The 6,000-nt window shown below is 48.5% G+C and overlaps 1 pseudogene; it reads left to right on the top strand.

Moving 5' to 3' along the window:
- Window positions 1-1,309: 1,309 nt before the first annotated feature.
- The window catches only part of LOC149355174 (uncharacterized), a 93,820-nt pseudogene continuing 89,129 nt past the window's right edge, over window positions 1,310-6,000 (top strand).

The raw sequence follows: 6,000 nt of genomic DNA, 5'->3' as shown, positions 1-6,000 counted from the left end.
CAATTGGGGCGCCTTTTGTGTTTCACCTCCATCGAAACGCAGCCGCCGCGATCGGGTCCGAACCCGGGTACTCCGGCGCAGTACCCGAGCGATTGAGTGGCAGTGGCAGCATGTTTTTTTTTTTTTTGTCACGCGTGCGCTGCCGCTCTCCTGCTTGCGCATATATTTCTAAGCAAATCGTCGTTGTCCTTTAAGTTCGGTTGAAGGTACTTACGCTTCCAGACAGTGATTAAGTTCAGTTAGACACGCTGCCATTTCCTTTTTCTACTTAACGCCGATACTTTTGAGTAAGAAAAAAGATACCGCTTTTTATTCATATCTGACCTGTGACGGTGGTTGGCTGGTTTAAGGCACTCGATCGGGTCCTCAGCCGAAGTACTCGGTCTGCGGCGGCCGCACCTCAATATCGGCAAAATACAGTGCGCCCGTGCGCTGTATGAAGCGATATTCCTCGTGACGCGGCGAGCTGCAGAGATCAACTCGCCACCCTCTTTTTATCTTGAGATCATGCGTGCGCTTCGTTGCCTCTTATTTAGCGATAACGCCGTTTGTGCGAAAGCCGATGATGTATAACCGTATGCTCTTCGTAGAAACGTCCACACCCAGACGCATGAGGTCGTACTAAAAGCAATATAAAAAGGGCGAGCTGGCTCAGAAGGGAGTGGCAGCCGCTCTCTAAGGGAAGTTACCTTGATGCCTCCCTCGCCACGGAAGATGGTGCCGCGTCATCGCGCTGTTCCCGTCCACGTCTCCACTTTGTCTTTGTTTGTTTTTTTGCGCTCTAACTTCCTGCTCTTGGTTGATGCACGCACGGCGTTAACCTTGAAATCGCTCTACACAGTTCGATGACCAGAGCTTTCGCCTGCCCCATGAATACCCGCACGAAGCGACCAGTCTTTAAGCACTGTCTCGATGCATGGACGGTGACAGAGCGAGCGTCGACAGCTCCTTCGCTGAAACTGCGCTAGAGTACGGACTTCGCTAGCATAAGTCGCCAAACCGCAAGCCTTTTGCTATTGTCTTGCATCGCGAGCACGTAGGCGAGATAGGCGAAATTTTCTGCAAACCCAAAACCTGAGCGACGCATTGGTTCAACGGCCTTCCTCTCATCGCGGGAAGCCATCGCATATAGCTCGATCGTCACCGTGAATTATCGCCACATGCAGTTAGCGCTTAAAAGAACCTCAGGAGGTATAAATTAGCCCGAAGTCCTCCACTACGGCGTCCCTCATAGCGCTTTGGGGTATTAATCCCCACAACTTAAATAAAACGTTCCGTCATATATGAGTCAAAATCATTAAGCACAGCCATGGCTGGCATGTTTTTTAAGCACAACAACTGGGTTTTCAATATTGGTTTCTTGTCTCTGTCACAGGACCAGCCGCTGTATCCAGGGTCTAGAATAACTGTGGCTGAAAGCCTTCTACTCATCATGGGGCACAGCCTCCACCATGACTCATCAAAAGCAGCAACTGACAGCCTGCTAAGCTTGCTCGAGGCACATCTCCCAGAAGGAACACTTTTGCCAACAACTAAGTATAAATTTTTCAAACATTTCAGCGGAAGCGGTGAGAATAGGAACAAGCATTTCTATTGCAAAAACTGTTTGAGCTACATCGGAGAATCACAAGTGGCACAGTTGGTGTGTACAAAATGCGGCATGCAGCACGACGTTGGTGAACTCTTAAAGTCATCTTCGTATTTTTTTACGATGGACTTGGAGTCACAGATACGCGACGTGCTGAAAACGAGTCAGCTGAAAAGTGCAAAAAATGAAATTTCTTTAGACGTCAGTGATATTACTGAGAGCATTGACTACAGAAAACTTCCTCTTGGACTGGATGACGTAAGCCTGACATTCAATACAGATGGCGTGCCCCTTTTTGAGAGCAGTAGCTTTGGAATTTGGCCCCTTTTTGCCCAAATTAATGAGATCCCATATAAAGACAGGATTAAAAAACTTCTGCTGGCAGGTTTGTGGTTTGGTCCACGCAAGCCTGTTATGAACACATTCCTCCTGCCTTTTGTAAAAAAAGTTAATGAACTCTCCGCAACCGGAGTAAGATGGCAGAATTCAAAAGGATATGACAAAATATCCAGTCTTTCCTGGCCCGTGCACTACTGACAGTGTCGCCAGGTGTGAACTAATGGGGATGACCCAATTCAATGGAAAACATGGGTGCAGTTGGTGTGAAGAACCAGGGGAGGTGGTTGCTCGAGGCAATGGCCATTGTCGTGTTTATTCTGCCCCATTATCTGTGCCCAAGCTGCGCACACATGAGTCATTTGCTCAGCATGCCTGCAAAGCCAGAACGAAGCGAAAAAAAAGTAAGCTGTGGTGTCAAAACTACAAGTGTCCTCACACTTCTTACATATTTTAGCTTTTGTTCTGGCTTTGTAGTTGACTACATGCATGCTGTATGCTCTGGTGTGGTAAAAGCCACAACACTCATTTGGCTTAAATCAGGTATGCACAAAGGCTTTCGTCTCCGCAGCTGCCAAGAGGAAGTAGATAGACTTCTGTTGAGCTTGTCTCCCGTTTGGGAGTTGTCAAGGCTGCCAAGATCACTGAAAGACGTAAAGTATTGGAAATCAGCTGATTGGCGCAACTGGCTGCTGTTTTATTCTCCGGTGGTGCTGTCTAGTTACATACCATCCAGAAATTTTCGGCACTGGCTGATGCTTGTTGATATGATGCATTACATGCTTGGTGAATGTGTCACACTTGAAAGCATGAGAGAATTAAAGCGTCATATGTTGCGTTTTCTACAGGAGTATGAGGAGCTGTATGGAATCAGCCATATGACATACAATTCCCATTTGCTTCTTCATATTGTCGACACGGTTCAGGAGTGGGGTCCATTATGGGGCTATTCAATGTTCCCATTTGAGTCAATGAACGGAAGGCTTGCAAGAATGGTAAGGGGCACAAGGTACCCTGAGAGACAAATTACTGAAAAATTTTCTTTAATGCAAAAAATGAAAAATTTTCTTTAATTCCTTCACGTCCCGCAGCATATTTAAATCATCATCGCATTTCGAGAAGCGAAGGCGCGCTGGTTTCCCACTCATATCGACGACGTGTGCGTATGGAGCCAAAACGTGCACCGTTTTGCTTTTCCCGCTGACTGTGCAGAGAGTCTCGCGATATCCCGCGAGGTTCTGAGCTTCGCGTGGTCTCGCGAGACCAGCGCCTCCTCGCTGGCGAGACCGTCGGCACACTCGTTGCTATGACGACCACAAACGCTTCTCCGTCAGGCTTAGGAGCTGCTGAAACGGATTTCTATCTGGAAAACAAAAGCTAGTTCTCACCTAAAACTTCATGCGAGAGCAAGAATAGACTAACTGAAGGCAAATACAGCAGTTTACAGCACGATACCACGTCGAGGGATTAGCGACGAAGCTGTTATCGTTGTGAAGCGGGCGGGCAGGGCGCCGCCATCTTGCCAACGCCACGTACGCAAGCAACGTGAAGACCGCAACGCAAAGATCCGAATCTCACGTACGTCCGTGAGACCCACACAGACACTTCAAGTTCTGCGCATGCGCACTGGTGACACGTAAGTGCTCTAATTACGTGAAGCTTCTAAGTACGTGAAACTAAAACTTTCTATTGTATGGACGGAACTCTAGCTGCAGTAAATATTCCGTCTGGACGGAACTGCAGCAGCAGCAAACGTTCCGTCTGGACGGAACGCTAGACACCCCGATTTTTTTATCGGACTTTTAAAGGTGCAGTGAAGAGGAATCTGAACTTGTCTTTTTGCCGCGGGAACTCAATCTACACGTTCCGAGCATTCTTAGAAACTTCGATTTATTGCCCTGTGTGGCCGATTTCCCTAATTAAATCGAATTAACGTCCGGCTCTCGCCTTTTTTTTAATTCTCCCCGTACGGTGGGCGGAGTTGACCAACGCACGGAGTGCCTTTCACCCAGTCCCGTGGCGGCTTGCCGCTCAGCCATCGGCGGAGTAATACGTAGTAATCCGTAGAAGCAAATAGTCCGCGCGTATTTTTATTTCTGCAGGCTTATTTTGTGGCTATATTATCTGCGAATGAAACTATTTATTCCCGGAAACCTAAAAAACAAAATAAAGCGAAAGCAAAGCCTTCACGGAGCTGGCTGAAAGGCACTCCACGCGTTGGTCGACACCGCCCATTGTACGGGGAGAATTCAAAAAATAAAGGCGGGAGCCGGACGTTAATTCGATTTAATTACGGAAACCGGCCACACAGGGCAATAAGTCGAAGTTTCTAACAATGCTCGGAACCTGTAGATCGAGTTCCCGCGGCAAAAAGACGAGTTCATATTCCTCTTCAGTGCACCTTTAAAGGGGCCCAGAAACACAATCTTAGTTAACTGTTTTGCCTGTTGATTGCATACAGTGAGTTATAATGGTGCTATTAGCGTCGGTAATACCGCGTACATTCCGTTTTTTAATATTTTAATGTCCTCCCAAAAACTACTTCCTGGCTCTGATGGTGTCGCCACACAGTGGCGGGTTTTTAGCAGCGGATATGACATCACCTGGCGCGAGCTTGATGACCGGACAAACAGTAAATATACTGCAAATTGTGTGAATAAATAGAGACACATTTTGTCACCTGTCTGCGTTTTATATTAGATCAACAAAAACAATTTGTTTGCCTTAGATAAAAGCCCTGCAAAGCAAGTAAAATAAAAATACACCACCAGGGGCGCTCTGGCATGGAAACAACGCTGCCAGTCTCACAGAGAGCAGGCAACCATGGAGTACAAACTTCCGCGACGTGCTCTGGCTGGCTGTTTTGATTGGTTGCGCCAGGTGCCGTCATTGGGAGAGCGAAATAGGAGTGGGAAGCCCCGCCAAAATCGAGTTGAGGGCAGCGTTTTGTTTGCTTGTATTTTGAAATTTCTTCACTGAATAACTCCCGTTCCTGTGCATCGATTCCTGTAATTCTTTTTAAGTCAGCATCTATGTGACATAAAGAACCCACCTGAAGTATAGCCGGTATTCCCCCAGGCAGTGTTTCGCAGCCCCTTTAAGCGCCAGTCTTGAAATGGCAACTTCTGTCAATGAATTTTTACTTTTTTAACACTGCAGTGCCCTTAGCAAAAAGAAATATCTCTCTTGTGGCTATACAAAACATGCCTGGGCATTCTCGTGGCGCCGTCTCCCGGCCGAACTGCCTTAACCGCTATTCCGGCTATCCTTAGCCATGATGGCGGGCAGTGTTTCTTCTTCGTCGTCGCTTCTTCGGGTTCCGCTCGAGAGTTCGCTGCTGCCTGGCGCTTCCCAGTAAAACGTGTCTTGGCCGTCCCGACTGTCTAGCCGTGACATATTTTGCGGAGCCGGCTGGGTAACTTCCCATGTACACTGACTCCGAAGACGCCATTGAAGCCAGTTCTCAGTGCGTGGACACAACCCCCGTCCACAAAGCGAGCCGCCGCCTGCGAGGCCTACAGCCAGAGTTCAGCGGCCTGACGAAACCGGCAAGGAAGATGACATCATCCACTGGTAGCCAGGCCACTCAACGTTTCGGAGCTGACGTTCCGTTCGTACACCACGCGCCCCGGTCACCTCCGACGTTCCACGGTGACAAGTTCGAGGACGTTGAAGATTGGTTGGCCAGTTTCGACCATGTGGCAGCCTTCAACCAGTGGGATGGTGAGCGCAAGTTGAGGAACGTCCACTTCGCGATAGAGGACCAGGCAAAGATCTGGTTCGAGAACCACTAGACCTCTTTTGCCACCTGGGAGGTTTTTCGTCGCGAATTGCTTTCGACATTCGGCACCAGTGAAAGAAAAGAGAAGGCGGAAGTCGCTCTGTACTCGAGGTCGCAGCAGCCAAATGAGTGTGTCACCATGTTCGTTGAGGCCATGATGCGCCACTTCAATCGAGCCGACCCTGCTATGGCCTAGGCCAAGAAAGTGCGGCATCTAATGCGTGGTGTTAAGGAACAGTTGTTTGCTGACTTGTCCGCGACCCTCCAAGGACAGTGGCCGATTTCACAAGAGAGG

This window comes from Amblyomma mixtum, chromosome 3 (genome assembly GCF_055824585.1).
Source record: "Amblyomma mixtum isolate Tamu chromosome 3, ASM5582458v1, whole genome shotgun sequence".
Taxonomy (NCBI): domain Eukaryota; kingdom Metazoa; phylum Arthropoda; class Arachnida; order Ixodida; family Ixodidae; genus Amblyomma; species Amblyomma mixtum.
Note: the sequence above shows the minus strand (reverse complement) of the source record. Positions and strands in the feature narration are given on the sequence as shown.